Here is a 26,429-nt window from a genome sequence, read left to right as displayed (position 1 = left end):
GCCCACCGTACATAATGCTGCCTGGAAACCAGTAAGACCAGGGGTAGGCAAGCTTAGGCCCATGGGCCACAAGCAGCCCATGGGGGTTGTTTAACCGGTCTACGAGCCCCCCCGAAGCGAGCTGCCCGCTCGGCGAGTCCCCACGCTGCACTAAACCAGTATGGCACGGGGACTCGCTTCTGCGGGGCCGGAAATCACATCTGTGCAGACGCAAATGCCAGAAATTGCATCTGCACAGATGCAGATGCCAGAAATCGCTCACATGCACTCACTCACAATCTGGCCCATGGAAGGATCTCTGCTGGAGTGAACCGGCCCAGGTGAGATAAACCTTACCGACCCCTGAGTAAGACTGTGTTTTATTTAGAGTGAAAACTAGAGGTGGCTCTTGGAAATGACCATGCAAAGTGGAAAATCACAGCAGTGGATCATCTCTGCCCCAGGTCTTGAGGAGATGTTTATCAATCTTTATAAGGGCTGGCCCTATCATTAGGCTGCCCTAGGCTGCTGGGTATTGGGTGTGCCAAAAGGGCATTAAATCATTAGTTACTAGCTGTATTGTTATTTTGTGTGTGTGTGTGTGTGTGTGTGTGTGTGTGTGTGTATAACCTTGCCAACAAAGGTCCGTATAGTTAAAGCTATGGTTTTCCCAGTAGTGATGTATGGAAGTGAGAGCTGGACCATAAAGAAGGCTGATTGCCGAAGAATTGATGCTTTTGAATTCTGGTGCTGGAGGAGACTCTTGAGAGTCCCATGGACTGCAAGAAGATCAAACCTCTCCATTCTGAAGGAAATCAGCCCTGAGTGCTCACTGGAAGGACAGATTGTGAAGCTGAGGCTTCAGTACTTTGGCCACCTCATGAGAAGAGAAGACTCCCTGGAAAAGACCTCGATGTTGGGAAAGATGGAGGGCAGAAGGAGAAGGGGACGACAGAGGACGAGATGGTTGGACTGTGTTCTCGAAGAGACCAACATGAGTTTGACCAAACTGCGGGAGGCAGTGGTAGACAGGAGTGCCTGGTGTGCTCTGGTCCAGGGGGTCACGAAGAGTCGGACACGACTAAACGACTAAACAACAACAACAAGCCTTGACACCTCCTCCTCCAAGTCTTCTCCCATTCACCACTCATTGTTGTTCCACTACCACTGCCCAGGCTCTGAGCCTTCTTGTCTTGGGGGTTAGTGGAAGACAGGAGTGCCTGGCGTGCTCTGGTCCAGGGGGTCACGAAGAGTCGGACACGACTAAACAACAACATATATATATATTCCCAGGGAGTCTCAGTTGCTTAAACGGCTTGGCCAGCCTTGACCCTTGTGCACCTTGACTTGGGAAGCGAGAACACCATGTTGTTGTTCCGCCTCGTCCGGCAAAATATATTGGGCCAGCTCTGGCTGGAGCAGCTTAGATCCATTTCACACAGGCAGGTTGTGCCTGATGACCTGCTCACAGTTCAAAACCCAGTGGCTTTCTCTCTCACACACCTTTCGGCCTCCTTCAGAGCAGCAAGCAAGTTCTGGGTTCCAGCACTGGAATTTTGCAATTGCTCTGTTAAAAGCAGGGCCCTGGGTCAAAGTTTTCTGAATCCCTTGTCCCAAATGCCCCATTTGCTCATCCTCTCTTTGTCCCTGTTTGTGGGATGCCCTCCTTTGTGAGGTGTGTCTGTGAGAGCCAGTGTGGTGTAGTGGTTAAGAGCGGTAGTATCGTAATCTGGTGAACCGGGTTCGCGTCTCCGCTCCTCCACATGCAGCTGCTGGGTGACCTTGGGCCAGTCACACTTCTTTGAAGGCTCTCAGCCTCACTCACCTCACAGAGTGTTTGTTGTGGGGGAGGAAGGGAAAGGAGATTGTGAGCCGCTTTGAGACTCCTTAAAGGGAGTGAAAGGCGGGATATCAAATCCAAACTCTTCTTCTTCTTCTTCCTCCATTGCTAGCATTCAGCAAGACTTTTATTCTTTTTTCTTTTTATCCTGCTCAGTTGGGCATCTGTTGACTGAAAGATACCATTCTTGACTACCTTGAAATTTATTAGCTGCGAGAGTGTGGGATTGTTCTTTCTGTTTTCAGATGTTTTAATGCGTTTCAATTTTATTGCTTGGTTGGTGGCGTCTTCTTCTGGCGTAAGGGCAGTATATAAATTTAATAAACTTTAAATGAATAAATTTTGATCCGATAATGCATCTGTTTTACTTGCGTGTGCTCTGTGGACTTATTTCAAGGGAGTGCCTGCTTCGTTCCTTATACAGTGTTACCTCGGGTTACATATGCTTCAGGTTACAGACTTCGCTAACCAAGAAATAGTGCTTCAGGTTAAGAATTTTGCTTCAGGATGAGAACAGAAACCACGCTCCCGCTGCACGGCAGCAGCAGGAGGCCTCATTAGCTAAAGTGGTGCTTCAGGTTAAGAACAGTTTCAGATTAAGAATGGACCTCCGGAATGAATTAAGTACTTAACCCGAGTTACCACTGAACTTGTTTACAGTCATACCTCGGGTTACAGACGCTTCAGGTTGCGTTTTTTTGGGTTACGGGCGCGCCAAAACCTGGAAGTACCGGAACGGGTTACTTCCGGGTTTCAGTGGTCGCACATGCGCAGAAGTGCTAAATCACGCTTTGCGCATGCGCAGAAGCACTGAATTGCAACCCGCACGTGTGCAGATGTGCCGCTGTGGGTTGCGAATGCTCTGGGTTGCGAACTTGCATCCCGCACAGATCATGTTTGCAACTCAAGTGTCCACTGTATTTCCATAGATCTAAAATGCTTAACGAAAAAGCGATGCGGTAGTCCTAAACAATTGGTGGTACCCGCAACTTGAGTTGCCATTCTTATGGGCTTCCGTTACCTGCCTCACGGATTATGCACTCGAAACTCAGAATAGTTACTTTTCTATTCTGGGGAGGAGCTGCTTTGATGAGAAGGTGGGATATCATCCCCTCCAACATTTCTCCTATTAAAATAGGAACGTCCTATGGAAAAGTCCTTGGGGCACGGGTGGTGCTGTGGGTTAAACCACAGAGCCTATGACTTGCCGATCAGAAGGTCGGTGGTTTGAATCCCTGTGACAGGGTGAGCTCCCGTTGCTCGGTCCCTGCTCCTGCCAACCTAGCAGTTCGAAAGCACGTCAAAAGTGCAAGTAGATAAATAGGTAGCACTCCGGCAGGAAGGTAAACAGCGTTTCCGTGTGCTGCTCTGGTTTGCCAGAAGCAGCTTTGTCATGCTGGCCACATGACCCGGAAGCTGTACGTCGGCTCCCTCGGCCAATAAAGCGAGATGAGTGCTGCAACCCCAGAGTCGTCCACAGCTGGACTTAACGGTCAGGGGTCCCTTTACCTTTTATGGAAAAGTGGGACATTCGGAGATCAAATCAGAAACCGGGATGGCTGTAAATCCGGGACTGTCCCTGGAAAATAGGAACACTTGGGAGGGTCTGGGATATTGATGCAACAAAGCAAATTCTTATTCCTGGGTTTTGGAGCAGGGTGTTCTGCTTCTAAGAAACCTTTGGCTTCAACAACAGTTCCCTTGCCAGAAATGTGTTTATGAAACTGCAGATACCTTGAGACAGGAGGAGGTGTGTTTTTATATGCGTGTGTGTGTGTGTGTGTGTTTCTATTTTTGCATTTGGCAGGGCCGTGGCACGAGGAGGTTGGCATCCTAACCCTGGGAACATTCTCCCTGCTGCCTTCGCTGGAGGAGGAGAGTACAGTCCCTTTTGCTAGGGAGGTATAAACAGCTGAGCTTATTGGAGAGCGCAGCTGGCACGACTGCTATCTCAGCAGCCCGGGTGGTTGTACACGCTCCTTCCACGTGTCCAAGAGCAGGAAGTCTACGTCTTCCTCTCTCTGCACTGCCTGAACTTTCTGTAACCGAGCTCCCGCAGCAAGGCTTGGGCATGTGAAAGAGGCATGCGTGCGCATTGTTGCCTGCAGCCCTGTTCACATGCTATCTCCATGCAGCAGCCGTTTCCAAGAAGCCTGAGGAACAGGCAAGCCCGATAAACAAGCAGCCCCCGAGTCCACTCCCCGGTGTTTTTCTGCTCTGCGTTTCACCGAGAGCCGAGAGCAAACATATTTTTCAAGCCTCCCCCACCCCCGCTTCAAGCTCAGACAATTACACAACATTGCAGAACATCCAGGGAAGTACCTTTTGAGTACCTTTAACTGCTTGGAGGTTTTTTGTTGGGGTGGAAAGCGTTGGCATGCAGTAAATATTTTTCATAAATACGCTCAGGGTGGTTTCCTAGAAAAACGGGTTGAGAACTAGCTGTTTTGTTTAGATTTTGCAGGCTTTGCAACATGCTTGTGGTTAACAGATGCATAAGAAAGGAACGCTATCCTTCTGGATCAGGCCAGTGGATTTATTTTCCAGGGACAGTCCTGGATTTAGAGAAGCCGTCCCGGTTTCTGATTTGATCCCGGGATGTCCCACTTTTCCTTAGGACGTCTCATTTTCATCAGAGAAATGTTGGAGGGTATGGAGTTATGCAAACCCTGAGACAAGGATATAAAGTGGTATCTCTGGCTGCGAACAGGATCCGTACCGGAGGCCCTTCGCAACATGAGAAGCCTGCAACCTGAAGCGCCGTATCTGCACAGGTGTGCGACGTGATTTGGCGCTTGTGCGCATGCACGGAGCGTGTTTTAGCGCTTGTGTGCATGTGTGAGCGGCGAAACCTGGAAGTAACCCTTTCCGGTACTCCCAGGTCGCCGTGGGACGCAACCTGAAAAAACGTAACATGAAGCAAATGTAACAAGAGGTATGACTGTAAGTAACTATACAGTGGTACCTTGGGTTACAGATGCTTCAAGTTATAGACTCCACTAACCCAGAAATAGTACCTCTGGTTAAGAACTTTGCTTCAGGATGAGAACAGAAATCGCACGGTGGCAGCGGGGGGCCCATTAGCTAAAGTGGTACCTCAGGTTAAGAACAGTTTCAGGTTAAGAACGGACCTCCGGAACGAATTACCATATTTTTTGCACCATAACACTCACTTTTTTCCTCCTAGAAAGTAAGGGGAAATGTCTGTGCGTGTTATGGAGGAAATGCCTACGGGTGGCATGCCTACAGATTTTCCTCCTCTAAAAACTATATGCGTGTTATGGTCGGGTGCGTGTTATAGAGCGAAAAATACGGTAAGTTCTTAACCCGAGGTACCACTGTACAACCTTTAGAAGAAACCTGAAGGCAGCTCCGTATAAGGAAGTTGTTTAATGTTTTCATATATGACGGAAGCCAGCCAGAGTAGCTGGGGCAGCCCAGTCAGATGGGTGGGGTAGTAGCAGTAAGGAACAGGACGTCCCTATTTTCATCGGGGAAATGTTGGAGGGTATGATCTAGTCTAGCATCCTGTTCTCACAGTGGCCAACCAGATGCCTCAATGGGAAACCTGCAAGCTGGATTCGAGCGCAAGAGCAATGCTCCCTTCCTGGGGTTTCCAGCAACTGATATTCAGGAGCACTACTGTCTCCAACTGGGGAAGGAGAGCATAGCCATCATGGCAGACAGCCATTGATAGTCTTCTTCTGCGTGAATATGGCTCATCCTCTTTGAGTGCCGTCATTGTGCCCATCACTAAGTTCCATAGTTTAACTATGCGCTGCGTGAAGGACTTTCTTGGCTCTGTCTCCAATCTTCCTGCATTCAGCTTCGTTGGATGCCCACGAGTTCCAATAATAATAATAATAATAATAATTTATTATTTATACCCCAACATAATTTTTTTATTAAAATTTTAATTATTTTTTTCTAATTTACATTTCAAAATATCCATGTAGGCAACCTGAAACCAATGACTTTCCTTCTTCTCTTTCCTTTTTTAAAATATATTTTATTTACAACATAATACAACCCCCCAATACACAAATCCACCCTCATTAAACATGAACTTAACATACAATGAGCATAACATACATCAGGACAAACAACCAAATAAAAGACTTCCTTTATCCTGTATCTGGCCTCCTTATTTACTTCTTATAAACTCCTTTATGAATAATTATTAAGATTTTTCTAATTATAACTTAAATATCCACAAAGTCTCCTGCAGACATTAATCGAAACAAGTCCAGGTATGTATTTTAGGGCACTGTTTTGTGAAGTATTCTCTGCATTTTCCACATGCTTTTTGAAACTCTTGTCTAGTGTGATCTCTAAATGCCTCTGTTAATCTAGCCTGTTTATCTTGCCATTCCTTTTTTGTTGGCACAGTTTCTTTTTCCCAGTTTTTAGCAATTAGGATCCTTTGCCGCTCCCTTCATCTCTTTCCGCGGTTCATTTTGCATACCATACTTCCCTACATATTTTACCTGAACTAAACCATTCAGTATTCCATTGTTGCATCCATCAAAACTTATTTACACTGTTGAATTGATCTAAATGCTGCTGGCGTTTTTAAAGGTACACAATTTCTACCCATATATTTAGTAAACATTTTCAAGCCTCCTTTAAACGTGCGTTCTTCTTGTTCTCTTATTCTGTACGTTAAATCTGCAAGCTGCGCATATTCCATCAGTTTACGTTGTCATTCTTCTTTGGCTGGAACCTCGCTCGCTTTCCGTTTTTGGGCTAGCAAAAATGCTCTTGTGAAATTGCACGGAGCAATGGATGCAAACTACAAGAAAGAAGATTCCACCTCAACATTAGGAAGAACTTCCTGACAGTAAGAGCTGTTCGACAGTGGAATTTGCTGCCAAGGAGTGTGGTGGAGTCTCCTTCTTTGGAGGTCTTTAAGCAGAGGCTTGACAACCATATGTCAGGAGTGCTCTGATGGTGTTTCCTGCTTGGCAGGGGGTTGGACTCGATGGCCCTTGTGGTCTCTTCCAACTCTATGATTCTATGATTCTATGTCTGGCCTTGCACTGGTGTTTGTGAGAGAGATGTGCTTTAACCCTGAAACCCGCCCGACGAGGATTGGTGATCTTTGGCATTTAGAGGGGACAGGATTCGGTGATGTTGCGAGTCTGGTTTGAAAAGTGGACACTGGGCACAGATTGTGCTGTATTTTAATCCAGAGTCTGCGACTTGCTTACTCCAGAAGGAATCAGAGAGGTTTTACAGCTTCCTGGCTAAGCAGGACACTGATTGGGTATGTAATAGCGAGGTATCGGTTTCTTGGTCAAGCTGAGCAGCCAACAATTATATAAGCCGCCAGGACAGCAATGAGGAAACCTTCTACGCAGCAAGAAAACAGATTAAGCCTTGCAATCCTATCCCATGTTAGGCCACATTCGCACTGTATATTTAAAGCACCGTGATACCACTTTAAGCAGTTTGGGCTTTCGCCTCAAAGAATTCTGGGAACTGTAGTTTGTCAAGGGTGCTGAAAATTGTCCCCTCACGGCACTACAGTTCCCAGAGTGGTTTAACAATAAATCTCTTCACAGAGAACTCTGGGAATTGTAGCTCTGGTACAGGGGGGAATAGGGACCTCCTTATAGCTCTCAGCACCTTAACAAACTACAACTCCCAGAATTCTTTGGGGGAAGCCATGACAGTTTAAAGCAGATTTAAAGAGTGCTTTAAATCATAGGAATGTAGAGGCAGAAGGCACTGCGAGGGTCATCTATAGCCCAAATTCCCTGCAATACAGGGATTTATTTATTTATTTGCCTGACTTGGGACTCAAACCCGCATCCTTGAGATTAAGAGTCTCATGCTCCACCGACGGAGCTATCCCAGCTGTATGGTGGCCTTACTTAGGAGTATGCCCTGTTGAACCCCTTTTCAAAAGACTTATCTACAGGGCCACAAATAATTCTCTGTTTGTGTGCACATGGTCGTAAATTTGCAGGTACGCGATTGCCTTTCAATGCGGACAGTTGTGCCCTGACTAATACCAAGCTTGAGTGTAAGGTAAAGGGGTAAAGGGGACCCCTGACCATTGGGTCCAGTCGTGACCGACTTGGGTTGTGGCGCTCATCTCACTTTACTAGCCAAGGGAGCACAGCTTCCGGGTCATGTGGCCAGCATGACTAAGCCGCTTCTGGCCAACCAGAGCAGTGCACGGAAACGCCGTTTACCTTCCTGCTGGAGCGGTACCTATTTATCTACTTGCACTTTGACGTGCTTTCGAACTGCTAGGTTGGCAGGAGCAGGGACCGAGCAACGGGAGCTCACCCCGTCGCGGGGATTCGAACCGCCGACCTTCTGATCAGCAAGTCCTAGGCTCTGTGGTTTAACCCACAGCGCCACCCGCGTCCGAAGCTTGAGTGTAGTTTGCCGCAAAACCACGGCTGAGTCACTCTGTGGCATCACCCCCGTCAACTGTCTTTTGCAAGGATGGCTTGGGTAGTTGCCACGGTAACGCGGAAGCCTTGTGACTTCACCGGATGAGTCAGACCCAAAGAGAAGGAGGCTGTTGGGGGTGATTTAACCGACGGCGAGGCAATCCATGGGTCCGTAAAGGAAGCCGGGGTGAGTTCCTGATAAAAGTCCGGGCTGCTGAGGGCCGAATGTAGCCGCTTGTTTTCAGACGGAGGCGAGGAACCTGCAACTGGGTGGCCTCGGACTCCGACTCCCATCATCCCTGAGCGCTGATGGGAGTTGGAGTCCGCCAGCACTTAGAGCTTCTTGATTTCAAACATGCATGGAGGACCTGGGGCCCTCCAGATGTTACCGGACTCCAGCTCCAATTATCCAGAGCTGGCGTGGCGTGGCGGTTAGAGAGTCGTACTAGGAGGACCCCGGAGACCAGGGTTCGAATCCCTACTCAGCCATGAACCTACCTCACAGGGTTGTGGTGGGGATTAAATGAGATGGGGGAGCGGAGAGCCATGTATGACAACTTGGAGGAAAATGCCATAGGTAAAGGTAAAGGGACCCCTGACCATTAGGTCCAGTCGTGACCAACTCTGGGGTTGCAGCGCTCATCTCGCTTTAATGGCCAAGGGAGCCGGCGTACAGCTTCCGGGTCATGTAGCCAGCATGACTAAGCCGCTTCTGGCGAACCAGAGCAGCGCACGGAAACGCCGTTTACCTTCCCGCTAGAGCGGTACCTATTTATCTACTTGCACTTTGACGTGCTTTCAAACTGCTAGGTTGGCAGGCGCAGGGACTGAGCAACAGGAGCTCACCCCGTTGCGGGGATTCGAACCGCCGACCTTCTGATCGGCAAGCCCTAGGCTCTGTGGTTTAACCCACAGCGCCACCTGTGTCCCATAAATGCCATAAATAATAGCAAGAATGATGATATTGATCCCTGATCTTTGGCCATGCTGGCTGGGGCTGATGGGAGTTGCGTAGCCTCGTGGGGAAGGCACAGGTTTGCCACCCCCGATATGAGGCTTAGGTTGATTAAAACCTGAGGCCAGGTGCGTTCAGAAGATGAAGCAGATTCAAAAAACATGTGGCTCAAGTTCTGTCATGGTACAGCTTCTGGGGTTTCGAACACTGGACATGTGGGCAAGGATTATGGTTAAATAAGACCTGTTGCCCCCACCCCCCTATGCAACTCAGTCAGATGGGTGGCATAATAATAATAAGTAATATAATATATAATATATTGGACCCTCACCTCCCATCAGCCTAGACATTTCCTATTTGCACAACAATTCCTTTAACTGAATGCTTCCAATTGGAGTGAAAATGCTGGACTACAGCTCCCATCATCACTAACCCTGGACCATGCCAACTCAGACCAATGGGATTTGGAGTCTACCATTATCTACAGGGCCACAGGTTTCCTCTCCCCTGATTTAAAGGCACAGGATGCCCCTCAAAATCCTCAACGGGGCTTTGTCTGCCTGCATTGGAAAGGCTGCCATTTCCTTCCAAATGTTTGTCCACAAATCAGGCCTGCAAAAAAAGCATGGGAGGGGAATGCAAACAACAACGACAACACTGGCTGAGCTACAGTGGTGCCTCGCAAGACGAAATGAATCTGTTCCGCGAGTCTCTTCGTCTAGCGGTTTTTTGTCTTGCAAAGCAAGCCTATTAGCGGATTAGCGCTATTAGCGGTTTAGCGGCTATTAGCGGCTATTAAAGCCTTAAGGGATTAGCGGATTAGCTGCTAAAAGGCTATTAGCAGCTTAGCGCCTTAGAAAAAGGGGGTGGGGAGCGGAAAAAAACCCCCAGGAATCGCAAGACATTTTCGTCTTGCGAAGCAAGCCCATAGGAAAATTAGTCCTGCGAAGCGCATTGAAAAACGGAAAACCCTTTCGTCTAGCGGGTTTTCTGTCTTGCGAGGCATTCGTCTTGCGGGGCACCACTGTACTTGGAAAACGGCACCGTTTGCCTGCTCTGTAAAAAAAATATGAGCGATCAAAGTGTGACAGAAGAAGGGCTGTTTTTGGAGGCACCCCTGGAATAAGGTCAGTAAGGAAGCTGTCTTATGCAAAGTCAGACCACTGCAGTCATACCTCATGTTACATTTGCTTCATGTTACGTTTTTTCAGGTTGTGTCCCGCGCTGACCCGGAAGTACAGTGGTACCTCGGGTTAAGTACTTAATTCGTGCTGGAGGTCTGTTCTTAACCTGAAACTGTTCTTAATCTGAAGCACCACTTTAGCTAATGGGGCTTCCTGCTGCCGCCGTGCACGATTTCTGTTCTCATCCCGAAGCAAAGTTCTTAACCCGAGGTACTATTTCTGGGTTAGCGGAGTCTGTAACCTGAAGCGTATGTAACCTGAAGCGTATGTAACCCAAGGTACCACTGTACCGGAAAGGGTTACTTCCAGGTTTCGCCACTTGCACATGAGCAGTAGCGCTAAATCGTGCTTCATGCATGCGCACAAGCGCCAAATTGCGCAGCGCACCTGCACATATACGGCGCTTCAGGTTGCGGGCTTTTCACATTGCGAACGGGCCTCCGGAGAGGATCCTGTTCACAGCCAGCGGTACCACTGTGTTCCTTACTGTGTATATTGGCAGGCGGCAGTTTCAGAGAGGGAGTCTTTTGGAGCCACATTTGCAAAGCTAAGCAGGGTCCAATATGGTTTCAAACTGGATGGGGGACCACTTGTTAAGAGTCCTGCCTCGCAGGGGGTTGGACTAGATGACCCTCGGGTGTCCTTTCCAACTCTACAGTGCTACGATTCTAGGCTGGGAATTGACCCACGGACCTTCTGCATGCAAAACACATTCTCTGCTGCTGAGCTGCAGCTTGTTTCTCCAATGGGACTCTGAGGAAATATACTTTATTTCAGTGCAATGAAGACCTGATTGTCAGGTGGGAAGTTTGGCGTGTTAATTCAGGGGGAGGAGGGCAAAGACCGTTCCCTAATGCAGTCTTGCCAAGAATGTGGAAGCCCTCGAGTCGTCTTCTGCCTCCCGCCCTGGTGGGATGGCTTTCTGTTTCATTGGGATCTTCTCAAAGGCTCTTTGCAGTTTGGTTTTCGTGAACATGACTTAACCGGCTGAGTCACATTCGGTTCAACACCGCATTGCACATTCTTTGTAGAAGTTTTACAAAAGTTTCCTGCTTTTTGTCTTCTCTTTGCAGTGACCGCAGGGAGAGGGCAGCGGCTGTCCCTTTGAAATACACGTATTTTTCACTCTATAAGACGCACCAGACCACAAGACGCACCTAGTTTTTGGAGGAGGAAAACAAGAAAAATATATTCTGAATCCCAGAAGCTAGAACAGCAAGAGGGATCGCTGCGCAGTGAAAGCAGCAGTCCCTCTTGCTGTTCTGGCTTCTGGGATAGCTGCGCAGCCTGAATTCGCTCCATAAGACGCACACACATTTCCCCTTACTTTTTAGGAGGGAAAAAGTCTTATAGAGCAAAAAATACGGTAGTTATAGGTGGACTATGAAAGACTCCCAAGGGAGTTCTATTGCCTTGGAGGCATCCTGGCACTGCATGTCGCAAAATGGTGGGAATGCAAAGTGGCAATGCAGCCTCTATGCCAGAGGTGGATGTGGACCTAATGCAGCCATACCTCATGTTACGTCCGCTTCATGTTACGTTCTTTCAGGTTACGTCCCGTGGCGACCCAGAAGTACCCGAAAGGGTTACTTCCGGGTTTCGTTGCTCGTGCATGCGCAGATGCGCAAAATGATGTCATGCACAGAACCGGCAAATTGCAACTCACCATGCGTAGATGCGCTGGTGTCGGTTGCATTCTTTTCATCTTGCGAATGGGCCTCCGGAACGGATCCCATTCGCAACTAGAGGTACCACTGTACAGCCCTCCAAGACTTTATATCTGGCCCTTGGGATTCTCTCCAGGCCAGGCCGGTCTCTGTCCTGCGGCATCTTTTCCTTGAACTGCTGGTTGGATTGTGTCTTTGAAAGAGGACAATCCCTCTTGTTTGCCAGGGGGGAGGATGGATAAGGGAGGTGTACGGTTGCCACCTGTCCCTTAAAAAAAAGGCTTGTCTTAAAGGAGCGTCTCCACCTCCATCGTTCTGCCCGGACATTGAGGTCCAGCGCCGAAGGCCTTCTGGCGGTTCCCTCACTGCGAGAAGTGAGGTTACAGGGAACCAGGCAGGAGGGCCTTCTTGGTGCTGGCGCCTGTCCTGTGGAACGCCCTCCCTTCAGATGTCAAAGAGATAATCAACTACCTGACATTCAGAAGACATCTTAAGGCAGCCCTGTTCAGGGAAGTTTTTAATGTGTGACATCTTAGTGTATTTTTTGTCTTTGTGGAAGCTGCCCAGAGTGACTGGGGAAACCCAGCCAGATGGGCGGGGTACAAATAATAAATTATTATTATTATTATTATTATTATTATTATTATTATTAGCAGCATGAGTTTGAGCAAACTGAGCAGTGGCACTCCAGGATTTAAGACAAAAAGTGTCTCCCAACCCTACTAGAGAAGCCAGGGATCAAACTTGGGACCTTGAGTTTGCAAGGCAGGCACTCTGCCATTGAGCTATGGCCCTTTCCAGTTCAGACTTTGCTCCTTGGCCTCTTTGTCTCTTAGAGCCCTCACTGTCTTTTGTAAATGCTTCCGTCAAATGGCCATTTTCCCAACAACATGGCGACTCTTTTCTTCTTTGTGGCACAGGGGTATTCAGGACTACCGAATGTTTGGCGGCTCCACTTCCTGGACCCTTTTGAAAAAGAAACCCCAGGCTCCTTCCATCTCTTCTTTCCCCTCCTTCTTGTGGCTGAAAGGGGAAGAACAACATTCGTTTTGTGCAGATTTGAAAGGAAGTTTGAAAGTCAACTGCGCTTGGGCTGCTGCGATCCAGGGTCCAGGCATTTGCGTCATTCTTCTCTGAATGGCTTTCTCACTGGCACTGCCTGCCTTTCTTAGGCCTTTGTAGGACAAAATCTTTGCCAGCTGACCAGTGCAACCTCAACCTCTCCTTCTTAGGTGTGCAGTCAGGAGGTGGCTTGATGCATCCAAAAATCTTTGCCGCGGGTAGACGGTTCCCATGTTTGGGAAACTGGTATTCAGTCAGTTCCCAAAGGGCTCGCCATTTCCCCTAAAAGAGGACGTTTAAAAATAATAATAATAAAAATTTATTTATATCCTGGCCTCCCCAGCCGAAGCTGGGCTCAGAGCAGCTAACTACAGTAAAAATAACAGTTTACATAAAATCACAATCAATTAATTGAAATACATTCTAAAATCAATTCATTCTAAAATCAATTCAGAATCAAATTAATGGCAACCATTGGGCTAGAGTGCTATGAGGATTACAGAAAGTGGGGGTCAGACTGCGCCTTGGCCAAAGGCCTAGTGGAACAGCTCTGTCTTGCAGGCCCTGCGGAAAGATGTCAAGTCCCGCAGGGCTCTGGTCTCTTGTGACAGAGCGTTGCACCAGATCGGGGCCATAGCCGAGAAAGCCCTGGCTCTGGTTGAGGCCAGCCTAACCTCCCTGTGGCCCGGGACCTCTAAGATGTCTTTATTTGAAGACTGTAAGGTCCTCCGTGGGACATACCAGGAGAGGCGGTCTCGTAGGTACTAGGGTCCTAGGCCGTATAGGGCTTTAAAGGTCAAAACCAGCACCTTAAACCTGATCCTGTACTCCACCGGGAGCCAGTGCAGCTGCTATAGCACTGGGCGAATGTGATCCCGCGGCGAGGACTCCGTAAGGAGTCTCGCCGCGGCGTTCTGCACCCGCTGGAGTTTCTGGGTCAGTCTCAAGGGCAGCCCCATGTAGAGTTTGCTTATTTGTGGTCACCTTGTATTTAACAATGGGTTTGAATGCAACAGGTGACCAGGAATTCCATGCAGGTGAGCGAGTGAGTGGGCAGGTGTGGGACAGACAGGTATCGCCACTCCTCCTCTGCCAACTGGCATGGTTTCTGCACTAGCCACAGAGGAGGGGAAATCTATTCCTCCATGACCCACCTGTAAACAAACAAACAAACAAACAATTATTATTTATACCCCGCCCATCTGGCTAGAAACACAGCATGCTGTCAGAAGTGGGACAGCAGCGACACACCCCTTCTCTGCCGTACTCCCTGGTAGAAAATAATTTTGTGTAAATGTAGCATAAGAAATATATTTCCACGCTGGCCGGCTACCATAGAAATGCAGGCAGTGAGCCTCTTTTTCAGGCTAGCGTTTTTTCCCTCAGCTTCATTAGCTACGAGCCCTGAAATTTGGGGTCCCTTCCAAGCAGTTGTTTTGCAGCAAAAACCCAGCGTACCCCAAACTGAGTAACCGTTACATCAAACCGGGATTCGTAGTTAACCTTCAAAAAAATGCAGCATGGTCCAAATCGCTTCAGACTGGGGCCAAGGTTTGGCAATAGTTTTGTAGCGATTTGCAGTGTCCCAGAAACGGAGTAATTTATACTATTCTCCCCCCCCCAAAAAAAACACACCCTTTGTGGGCTGCTTTTACCAGATGCAGCCACCGCTTCTGAATGGCGATGGCTTGTCCATGGTTACCTGCTCTTTGTAAATCTTTGAGTTTGATAACTGCTAAAGGTATGTATAGCCATGGTTTTCCCAGTAGTGATGTATGGAAGTGAGAGCTGGACCATAAAGAAGGCTGATCGCCGAAGAATGGATGCTTTTGAATTATGGTTCTGGAGGAGACTCCTGAGAGTCCCATGGACTGCAAGAAGATCAAACCTCTCCATTCTGAAGGAAATCAGCCCTGAGTGCTCACTGGAAGGACAGATCCTGAAGCTGAAGCTCCAACATTTTGGCCACCTCATGAGAAGAGAAGACTCCCGGGAAAGACCCTGATGTTGGGAAAGATGGAGGGCACAAGGAGAAGGGGATGACAGAGGACGAGATGGTTGGACGGTGTTCTCGAAGCTATAAACCTGAGTTTGACCAAACTGCGGGAGGCAGTGGAAGACAGGAGTGCCTGGCGTGCTCTAGTCCAGGGGGTCACAAAGAGTCGGACACGACTAAACGACTCAACAACAACAAAAATAGGCTGTACGTTGGGCTGCCCTTGGAAACACTTTGGGAAGTTTCTGCTAGTGCAGAATGCAGCTGTTTGAGTTTTATCTGGTCCAGCCTGCCCAGGTCCCATCTTGCCAGGAAAATTTGTGTGGAAATTGCAGGAAAGCAAATGGCCAGCTAAACTGTTATGTACTGAGTTGAATAGGATCCAAATTGCAGCAGTCTGATTGGTCCTAGAACAATAGAATGCAGCAGTCTGATTGGTCCTAGAACAATGCAGCAGTATGTTTGGTTGGCAGGAACCACCCAATCATGCTCCAGATATAAGTGAATCCACAACCTGATTGGCTTACAGTAGAATTCCAGAATTAGCCAATCATGTGCAGCCCATTGTGTAAATAATGTATATAAAGCAGATACTTTTGTTCATTCCTCCTCACCACTATGAGCTGAATAAAGAGCATGAAATCACTTTGCGACTCTGAGTATATTTCATAAACATTAGGAGAAATCTCTGAGTGGTAGGAGCTGTTTAACAGAGGAGAAATTCTGCATTAGGAAGTGGTGGCTTTTGAGGAGGGAATGTATGGAGATGAATAGTAGATGGAGGTGGAGGTGAGTCAATGATAGGCAGAGCCACCCCCTGCGAGAAGGCAGGCAGGCGGGTGGGCTCTGGATCAGGGCCGGCTGAGGTTGGCCTGTGTTCTTAGCGTCGCTCTTTGCAGAACTCAGCAGGAAAAGGATACGGGCAAAACTAGAATGACTTGCTCCACCTGTCACTGGCTTTTTCAGCTACTGCTATTTCCACCGCTAGTTCTCCTGCTGCCCGCCAAGCAAATGTTTACTGCAGGCCAGTCATTTAGGCTACAGTCAGAAAACACCGTCCGATTCATTTCCTAAGAAAGCGAGATGCCATTACGAGCAGCCAGAGACGTGCCAATGACAAGTAAGCTCTGGCGTTAGGTACAAATTCAGCATGAGCCATCAAACCAACACATGTCCCGGTGACATCATTCAAACGCTACCCAGATCTTCTTAATTCACTGACCCCGTAGGCTCAGATTTCCGACTTGTACAGTAGCGAAACGGTCTGTGCTCCTGGGCTTACCATAAGCGAAACTTGCCCTTGTTTACTTTTAGCCTTTCCGAGAAATGAAAACTGGATCCCTCTGAATGTGAGGGATGTGTGTGGCTTTTAAATACCTGTTTGGATCATTAATAGGAGCCAAATGTTCGGGAGTGAGTAGGAATGCAGAATCACAGAATCATAGAGCTGGAAGAGATCACAAGGGCCATCGAGTCCAACCCCCTGCCAAGCAGGAAACACCATCAGAGCACTCCTGACATATGGTTGTCAAGCCTCTGCTTAAAGACCTCCAAAGAAGGAGACTCCACCACACTCCTTGGCAGCAAATTCCACTGTCGAACAGCTCTTACTGTCAGGAAGTTCTTCCTAATGTTTAGGTGGAATCTTCTTTCTTGTAGTTTGGTTCCATTGCTCCGTGTCCGCTTCTCTGGAGCAGCAGAAAACAACCTTTCTGCAAACCATTATTATTATTATTATTATTATTATTATTATTATTATTATTACCCCGCCCATCTGGCTGGGTTTCCCCAGTCACTCTGGGCGGCTCCCAAGAGAATATTAAAAACACGATAGAACATCAAACATGAAAAGCTTCCCTAAAACGGGTTGCCTTCAGATGTCTTCTAAAAGTCTGATAGTTGTTTATTTCCTTGACATCTGATGGGAGGGTGTTCCACAGGGCGGGTGCCACCACCGAGAAGGCCCTCTGCCTGGTTCCCTGTAACTTCACTTCTCGCAGTGAGGGAACCGCCAGAAGGCCCTCGGAGCTGGACCTCCATGTCCGGGCTGAACGATGGGGGTGGAGATGCTCCTTCAGGTATACTGGGCCAAGTCCAGGGCTTTAAAGGTCAGCACCAACACCTTGAATTGTGCTCGGAAACGTACTGGGAGCCGATGAAGTTATTTCAGGACCGGTGTTATGTGAAATATTTCATTCCACCCACGGGATGATGAACAAGATGGGCTTTTGGCCTGACCCAGCAATGCTCCTGTTATTCTTCTTTATTACTTCTTGCCTTATTTGACCCCGCAAGGGGGCTGAGACTGTGACGTGGATTTAAACAGAGGGAGAAACCTCACCTGAGGCAAGATAACCCTGTGATGCATGGCTGGCCCAGGTCTCCCTTGCTGAAAACTCAGGACTTTTTTCATTAAAGCAGGAATGTTTACTTCCTTAGTAGTTTAGGGCCCTGCGTTAAAAAGGTTCCCACGTATGTCAGGCTGCAGGCTTAAAGAATGCCAGGTGTTGATGATCTTATCAGGGCCAGGCTGTTAATGTTATCCCTCCATGTCTGTGTCTTGCAGATGGTCAATTGTCCCTTCACAGGTGTTAATTTACTCAGCGTTGCTGAGATAACTGCATTATCACCAATCTGCTACTATGGAAAGGTTAAAATGTGTGTCTGTGTGCATTTACACTCTAATCATCCCTGACTGTAGTTTTATTGCATCTTATTGTCCTTCATCTCAGACCTTCCCATTTTCCTCCTTGATTTCTGCTAAGATTTTACCTAGTGCCTCTGATGGAAAATCAGAGGGAAGCTGATGCAATTTGTTAGCCTTTAAGGTGCTGCAAAAATAATAGCTTTTGCTTTAAGACACTGCTGAGAATAAATACCCTCAGGGGAGTGGAGGGAAGATTTGCTCAGAGGGTGCAGTAAGGAGTGGGAAGTTCCCATTTTGCAAACAGCCTTCCCTGGATTCACTGCACGGTTTTCATTCATGTGCAAATTTTGTTGAGTAGAAACTCAATCAATTCAACTGAGATTTCTTGAAATAGGTGACACCCCCCGCCCCCCCCAAAAAACTTGGCTTTCTCCTGCAACAGCCTAGGCTACCTTAGTGAAATATCAGCCCTTTTCTCCTTAACAAGCAGCATTTATGCAACAGGGTCAGGGAGCAATAAAAATCCCTTGAAACCCACCCTGTTTTCATGCTACCGTCTTAAAAACGCACGCACAATAATAATAATAATAAAAGATTTCCCCCTGTGCAATGGTTGAGGTTCAATTGGCAGCCTGTTTTCAGATTCTGAAAGCTACTTTCCTAAATCTGTCGGCCCAGCAACCTTTGCTATGGAGATGGTCCTGTGTTGATTTCCAAAGCACTGCTGCCAACAGATTGACACAGTGAGTCCTTTGTTGCTGCTTCTGCAAATGGGCTTTTCTCCTCTCTTCCTCCTCAAATAATTGTGCTGCTGGGAAAAGGCCCCTGGAAGCTATCTAATCGCCCCTTACTCCGCAGAAGCACTTTGCCATCCTTGAGAGGTGCCCTTAATACCTTTGTGTTACAACTTCCTGAGATGCAGTAATGGCTTGGAAAGATAAATGTGCAGAAGATCTGACTGTTTGGGTTTAATTGCCACCCATTACTGTGTTTATTCTAGCTCGCCCGTTGGAGGCAGTAGACTCCCAATGCGAGTTGGGAGCCTACGTTGTTGTGCTCATATCCCAAACAAAGGATATCTCAATTCCTTCCCAAAGAAAACTTCTGGCTAAGCTTGAATTTCCCCCCCCCATTCATTGATATCCAAAGCTTTCTGCCTAGCCAGCGAAATCTCCAGGGGTTTTTCCACACAAGTGTTATTCTTTTCCAAAGAAGAAGAGGCAACGTTGAGCTGCAAAACAGTTTGAGAGTTCGGCAAAGAGACAGGCGCTCCTCTAAGGGCAGGCTAAATTTAGACCGGGAAGACTAAATTTATAAATTTAAACATTTATATCCCATCTTTCCTGCAAGGAGTTCAAAGGACAGAGGACAGGATCACACTTCAAAACGACCTTGACAGATTAGAGAACTGGGCCAAAACAAACAAGATGAATTTTAACAGGGAGAAATGTAAAGTATTGCACTTGGGCAAAAAAAAATGAGAGGCACAAATACAAGATGGGTGACACGTGGTTTGAGAGCAGTACATGTGAAAAGGATCTAGGAGTCTTGGTTGACCACAAACTTGACATGAGCCAACAGTGTGACGCGGCAGCTAAAAAAGCCAATGCAATTCTGGGCTGCATCAATAGGAGTATAGCATCTAGATCAAGGGAAGTAATAGTGCCACTGTATTCTGCTCTGGTCAGACCTCACCTGGAGTACTGTGTCCAGTTCTGTGTCCAGCACCACAGTTCAAGAAGGACACTGACAAACTGGAACGTGTCCAGAGAAGGGCAACCAAAATGGTCAAAGGCCTGGAAACGATGCCTTATGAGGAACGGCTAAGGGAGCTGGGCATGTTTAGCCTGGAGAAGAGGAGGTTAAGGGGTGATATGATAGCCATGTTCAAATATATAAAGGGATGTCACATGGAGGAGGGAGAAAGGTTGTTTTCTGCTGCTCCAGAGAAGCGGACACGGAGCAATGGATCCAAACTACAAGAAAGAAGATTCCACCTAAACATTAGGAAGAACTTCCTGACAGTAAGAGCTGTTCGACAGTGGAATTTGCTGCCAAGGAGTGTGGTGGAGTCTCCTTCTTTGGAGGCCTTTAAGCAGAGGCTTGACAACCACATGTCAGGAGTGCTCTGATGGTGTTTCCTGCTTGGCAGGGGGTTGGACTCGATGGCCCTTGTGGTCTCTTCCAACTCTATGATTCTATTATTCTAAGGTGACGTACATAGTTCTCCTGCCCTCCGTTTTATTCTCAACAACAGCCTTGTGAGGTAGGCTAGACTCAGAGACAGTGACTGGCCCAAGGTCACCCAGCGAATGGGGAAACTGAACCCTGATCTCCCCGGTCAAGAGAAAGGCAGGTTTTATAGATCAGGACTCTTCAATATTTTCTGGCCCAGCCCAACTTTAATGCAAGATTCAAAAGACGACTTTTTTAAGTTTTATTTTTTATATATATATAATTTTTATTGATTTTAACATATAAATTATAAAATGTACCACAAAACTTATCACTTATACAATCTTTTTAGACTTCCATCAGCACCTCTGATGATCCACCGTTTTCACCACTTCTTATGCATTTCTTAACTTTATATTGCCTTTACATCTCTTAACAAATCATCCTTCCCCTTCTCCATTTTTGCAATACTTCCGATAATACTCCTCACAAAACTTCTTGCAAACCTACAAACGTCGTCTGATCTTCACAAATACTTTTCAGATAGTCCGTAAATTTACTCCAGTCTTCCGTGAATTTCTGGTCCCGCCGGTTTCGAATCCTTCCTGTTAGTTTATCTAGTTCTGCATAGTCCATTAACTTCATCCTCTATTCTTCAATCGTCGGTAATTCTTCTTGCTTCCATTTTTGGGCCAATAATATTCTTGCTGCTGTTATTGCATATAAAAAGAGCTTACATTCATTTCTATTTATATCACTCCCAACGATGCCCAGTAAAAATGCTTCTGGTTTCTTTATAAATGTATATTTCAACATTTTTTTCATCTCATTATATGTCATCTCCCAGAAGCTTTTCACCTTTTTACATTTTACTCTGGTTTCACCTCAGATCGTATAAATCTTTCGCCTTTTAAGTTTTATTTTTAAATTTCTTTTTCCATTTTCACATTCTTTGCTTTTCTCCTCCTCTCCTTTTTTGGGGGTGGGGGTGGGGTGGAGACAAGAAGAGAAAGTGGCGGTGACTCCAGGGTCAGATTGCCACCCTCTTATTGGATTGAAAATGGGACTTTGTCTGGATGGAAAACAAACAGACAACCCACTGTTAAGCTGCTACAGCCCTGCTGCTGGCACCTGGGCTTTGTACCAGTTACAACTGGGCTCCCAGTTCATTTCATCTGGCAGGGTTTATATACCACTTATTTCTCAAAACCTCATAGTGGCTAAAATGTACATTAAAATTAGATGTTAAATAAAAGTTAGCAATTTTTTTTCCACAATGAAGCCGACACTTTTAAAATGGTACGATCTAAAATAAAATTATATATTAAAACACATGTCAAATATTAGCTGTCTGGTTAGGCTTGCTTAAACAGAAAGGTTTTTGGCATGCACTGAAAACGAGTTCATCAAATGTGAGGGCCGATTTTCAATGGGCGGGGAGTTCCACAGTGTAGACACAGCAGGATGGATTCTTTGCAAGGGCGGAATGAATATTACCTGGCATTGTAAGAGGGCCAGTTCTGTGGATCAAAGCCGCAGGTCCGGGATAGCTCAACCGGTAGAGCACGAGACTCTGAATCTCAGGGCTGTGGGTTCGAGCCCCACGTTGGGCAAAAGACTCCTGCATTGCAGGGGGTTGGACTAGATGACCCTCGGGTCCCTTCCAACTCTGCAGTTCTATGCTTCTGTGTGGGCATATATGGGACGGAGAGCTGCGTGACACAAGACAGAACAGGGCAGCATTGGGAAGACAGCACCTGATCCCATACCAAGGCGTAGTTTTCTTTCCCCCCCCTTTTTTATTTAAAGTTTTTTATTTATACAAGAAAAACAAACAAACAAAAAACACAAATACCAAATTATACACAAATTACAAAAATAACCATAGACACATAATATTCTTAGCAAACAATAAAACATCTATTGGTCTTAACACTAAAGACCCAACCTCCCGTCTATTCCATACTTCAAATTCATATTACTTATCGCCAATACACATTTTTTTAATAATTAAACTTATTCTCATTAAATCTAATTTCTTATATCTACCTTACAACTATTACTGAAGTTCCTCGAATGCTGCAACAGAATTTAAACTACTATATTTATTTTTCAGATATTCTTTAAAAACCTCCCATTTAGAAACAAATTCCTGTTTTGATTTATTCTTTATTTTTTCTGATAAACCATCTAATTCAGCATATTCTGTCAGCTTTTGGATCCAATCTTGAATAGAGGGGATTTCATTACTCTTCCATTTTGCTGCGATCAAAACTCTTGCTGCCGCCGTGGCATATAAAAAGATACCCTTCCTCTTTTGTGGAATACCCAAATCTGTTATTCCCAGGAGGTAGGCCTCTGGTTTTTTATTGAAAGAAATCTTTAGCATTTTTTGCAGTTCTGCATGTATACTCTCCCAGACGTATACCAAGATGTAGTTTTCACTGGGCTGCTTTTCCCTTGTGTTGGTGACTCTGACCTTGTGGAACTCCCCGTAAAAACAGTGCTTTTCTCCACGGTCCTTTTCCCTGCACAAAAATGAAACGGCTTCTCTTCCCCTGAAGCAGCCTTTACCTTACGTGACACGTAGTACTAGCAGTAGTGTCTGTCTGCAGCGACTGAGTAATCTTTGGGACAGCTGCTGCAGGGGGATTTCCCCAAGGAGGAAACGTGCAAACCAAACAGCTCATGACCCTCTGCTGGGAAAAGCATTGGAAGAGCAATGGGACGTGGGCCCTGCCAGATCCCTAAAATGCTGGCCGTTTACAACACAGCACAGGTGGATTGATATGGTGCTGGAGGAGACTCTTGAGAGTCCCATGGACTGCGAGAAGAACAAATCTATCCATTCTGAAGGAAATCAGCCCTGAGTGCTCACTGGAAGGACAGATCCTGAAGCTGAGGCTCCAATACTTTGGACACCTCATGAGAAGAGAAGACTCCCTGGAAAAGACCCTGATGTTGGGAAAGATTGAGGGCGCAAGGAGAAGGGGACGACGGAGGACGAGATGGTGGGACAGTGTTCTCGAAGCTACCAGCATGAGTTTGACCAAACTGCGGGAGGCAGTGGAAGACAGGAGGGCCTGGCGTGCTCTGGCCCATGGGGTCACGAAGAGTCGGACACGACTAAACAACAACAACACAGATGGATTGTTAGCCGCTCTGAGCCCAGCTTCGGCTGGGGAGGGCAGGATATAAATAAAAAACAATTCCGGCGGGAAGGTAAACGACGTTTCCATGCGCTGCTCTGGTTCGCCAGAAGCGGCTTAGTCATGCTGGCCACATGACCCGGAAGCTGTACGCCGGCTCCCTTGGCCAATAAAGTGAGATGAGCGCCGCAACCCCAGAGTCGGTCACGGCTGGACCTAATGGTCCCTTTACCTTTAAGGAGCTGTTAACCCAGGGGTAGGCAACCTAAGGCCCGGGGGCCGGATGCGGTCCATTCGCCTTCTCAGTCTGGCCCAGGGACGGTCCGGGAATTGGCACGTTTTTACATGAATAGAATGTGTCCTTTTATTTAAAATGCATCTCTGGGTTATTTGTGAGGCATAGGAATTTGTTCATTCCCCCACCCCCCAAAATATAGTCCGGCCCCCCCACATGGTCTGACAGACAGACTGGCCCATGGCTGAAAAAGGTTGCTGACCCCTGTAGTTAACTCCTCCTTCCCCTGACCCCACCAACACGCACCCACTGAAAACCCCACAGAGAGCAACCTACCCCAAATCGCTATTAGCTCCTAACTGCTGTGCAGTTCTGGCGCCCATTTTCCGGTAGCCATAGCAGCTGGTTTACAGAAGCGGAAGGCGACAATGGGCAGGACAGTGTCAAAATAGCAAAAGGGTCATTTGTGGTTATCTGGCTATCGGATTAAGAAAGGGAAAAAAAATAAGCCCTGGCTACCTTGATTGCGGGGCATTTCCTGGGAATTAATGAGAAGATCAACTCCGCTAATGGGGACCAAATGGGTCGTTATCCCAGCCTTTAACAAGCCATTAATCCTACCAGAAATTATCTGTGCCAAGGATGATATTAATAGTTTGCTTGATTCCTGTGTTGTCACTTTACTACTTGAACTGGGCTTACAAGGTCTTATTTTGTAATAGCTACCAGGTGCGGAAGAGGAAAACCTATGTTGGGTGGCGTGCTAAAGGTAAAGGTAAAGGTACCCCTGCCCGTACGGGCCAGTCGTGTCCGACTCTAGGGTTGTGCGCCCATCTCACTTAAGAGGCCGGGGGCCAGCGCTGTCCGGAGACACTTCCGGGTCATGTGGCCAGCGTGATGAAGCTGCATCTGGTGAGCCAGCACAGCACACGGAAACGCTGTTTACCTTCCCGCCAGTAAGCGGTCCCTATTTATCTACTTGCACCCGGGGGTGCTTTCGAACTGCTAGGTTGGCAGGCGCTGGGACTGAGCAACGGGAGCGCACCCCGCCACGGGGATTCGAACCGCCGACCTTTCGATCGGCAAGCCCTAGGCACTGAGGCTTTTACCCACAGCGCCACCCGTGTCCCTGGGTGGAGTGCTACTTTGTCTCAATTCAAATATACGCAGCCTGCGGCCTGTAGTCTCTTAGCCAAGCCTACCTTTCAGTGTTGTTGTGAAAAGTGCAGACAGCACCCTGCACTCCTTGTATACCCTGTCTTATACAATACAAAACAAATCTGTGATTTGTAATCTGAATCCGGTCCAAAAGTTGTTTTGCATAGCCTGCTCATGTTGTTTTTCTTATTGCCGGAAAATGCAAAAGAGAATAAAAGCAGAGGGGGAAGAGTGGTTCAGCCCATAATACCTGGAATACAGACACTCTGTTAGGGTGGCGAAAGAGCTGAATGGACTCTCCCAAGACTGGGCACGAACTGCTTTGATAATATATATATTAGATCGCATTGTTTTTTAGTGGTTAAGTTGCAGAGCCAGCTATAGATCAAACGATCCAGGCAAGAAGCACCGCCACACACAAACACACACACACAAAAAACCCTTCTCTTATTCAGCTATTGAGCAACTTGTGCTTGATTTGAACTGTGTTTGTCATCGTTTTGTAACTTCGATGCTTGACTCACAGGCATGACTTACCCCTGCCTTGCAAGATGACAGATTTGCATTCTAGGACCTCTGTGTGTTGCCGTATTTCAGAAAGCAAAAGTCAGGACACAAAAGTGGTTGAGCTCTTTTTTTGCCCGGACACGTGTTTCCCCGAAGATTTTCACCCAGATACTGTTTCCGATGGCTGCATCCCGGCTATGTCCAGGAAATTCCGAATGTATGGCAGCTCTAGGAAATCTGCATATATGCATTCCGTGTAAGCAGGGGCACTTACTGTTGCTGTTTTGCTCACAATTCAAATCCAGGTTGCATAATTAAAGTTGATTGGGAGTCTTGTGCAACAAAGCCACTTCCCCAAAAAGTTTTTTGCAATAAGGAAAGCGATGAGAAAGCACATTGAAAAATGTAGGATTCCTCTTGACAGATGCAAAGTCTGACCTCAGTAGACCGATTGCCTGGAAGCAATATGTGCATTCTGTGTACTATTCGTTTCAGCTCTTTAGTGGCTGGTTAGGTAGTGATAGCTGAGGACATTTAACAAGAAATGAACGTGAGATCAATGGGGAAAAAATATGAGTTTGGAAGAAGGGCTTGCAGGGGAGCAAGAGAGGCAGTTAAATGTGTACACACACACACACACACATATATATATATACAGTGGTACCTCTGAATGCAAATGGGATCCGTTCTGGAGCCCTATTCGCATCCAGAGTAGAACGCAACCCGTGTCTGCTCGTGCGCAATTCGCCGCTTCCGCGCATGCACATGATGTCATTTTGAGCGTCTGTGCATGCGCAAGCAGTGAAACCCGGAAGTAGCCCGTTCCGTTACTTCCGGGTCACCGCGGAGCGCAACCCGAAAACGCTCAACCCCGAAGCTACAGGTATGACTGTACACATACAGTGGTACCTCGAATTACAGACGCTTCAGGTTACAGACTCAGCTAACCACGAAATAGTACCTCGGGTTAAGAACTTTGCTTCAGGATGAGAACAGAAATCGCGCGGTGGTGGCAGCGGGAGGCCCCATTAGCTAAAGTGGTGTCTCAGGTTAAGAACAATTTCAGCTTAAGAACAGACTTCTAGAATGAATTAAGTTCTTAACCCAAGTTACCACTGTATATAAAACAATTTAAAACAATTCAAAACTGTTTTTATGTATGGATCATATCTATCTATCTATCTATCTATCTATCTATCTATCTATCTATCATCCATATCTAAAACCAGTTTAAAATAGTTCTAAACCACATACTGAGTGTGATTTTTTAAAAACCACGTCTACTTCGAAAGGCTTGCTCTCGAATATAGCTCAGTATCCTGAGCTGCATTGTGGGTAATATCAGCGCTCTGGGCAACCTTGCCAGGGCGCATCCGTCTGCTGCTCCTGAGTGCCAGTCGGTCCCCTGGAGGCAAGTACGGGAGAAGGGCACTTCTCTGAGCACGAGAGAGGCACATGCTTGGCTGGT

At 47.0% G+C, this 26,429-nt stretch overlaps 1 protein-coding gene and 1 long non-coding RNA gene across 3 annotated transcripts in view; one reads left to right on the top strand and one right to left on the bottom strand.

The window, feature by feature from the left end:
- The window catches only part of LOC310659270, a 223,758-nt gene that overhangs the window by 31,919 nt on the left and 165,410 nt on the right, over window positions 1-26,429 (bottom strand). The gene's annotated exons all lie outside the window — the stretch shown is intronic.
- Window positions 1-26,429, top strand: part of PFKFB3 (6-phosphofructo-2-kinase/fructose-2,6-biphosphatase 3) — a 72,764-nt gene that overhangs the window by 10,248 nt on the left and 36,087 nt on the right. The window lies entirely within an intron of this gene.

Source organism: Podarcis tiliguerta (assembly GCF_965153285.1).
Source record: "Podarcis tiliguerta genome assembly, chromosome: 10".
Classification (NCBI taxonomy): Eukaryota; Metazoa; Chordata; class Lepidosauria; order Squamata; family Lacertidae; genus Podarcis; species Podarcis tiliguerta.
The sequence above is the reverse complement of the archived record's forward strand: the minus strand, read 5'-3'. Positions and strand labels throughout refer to the sequence as shown.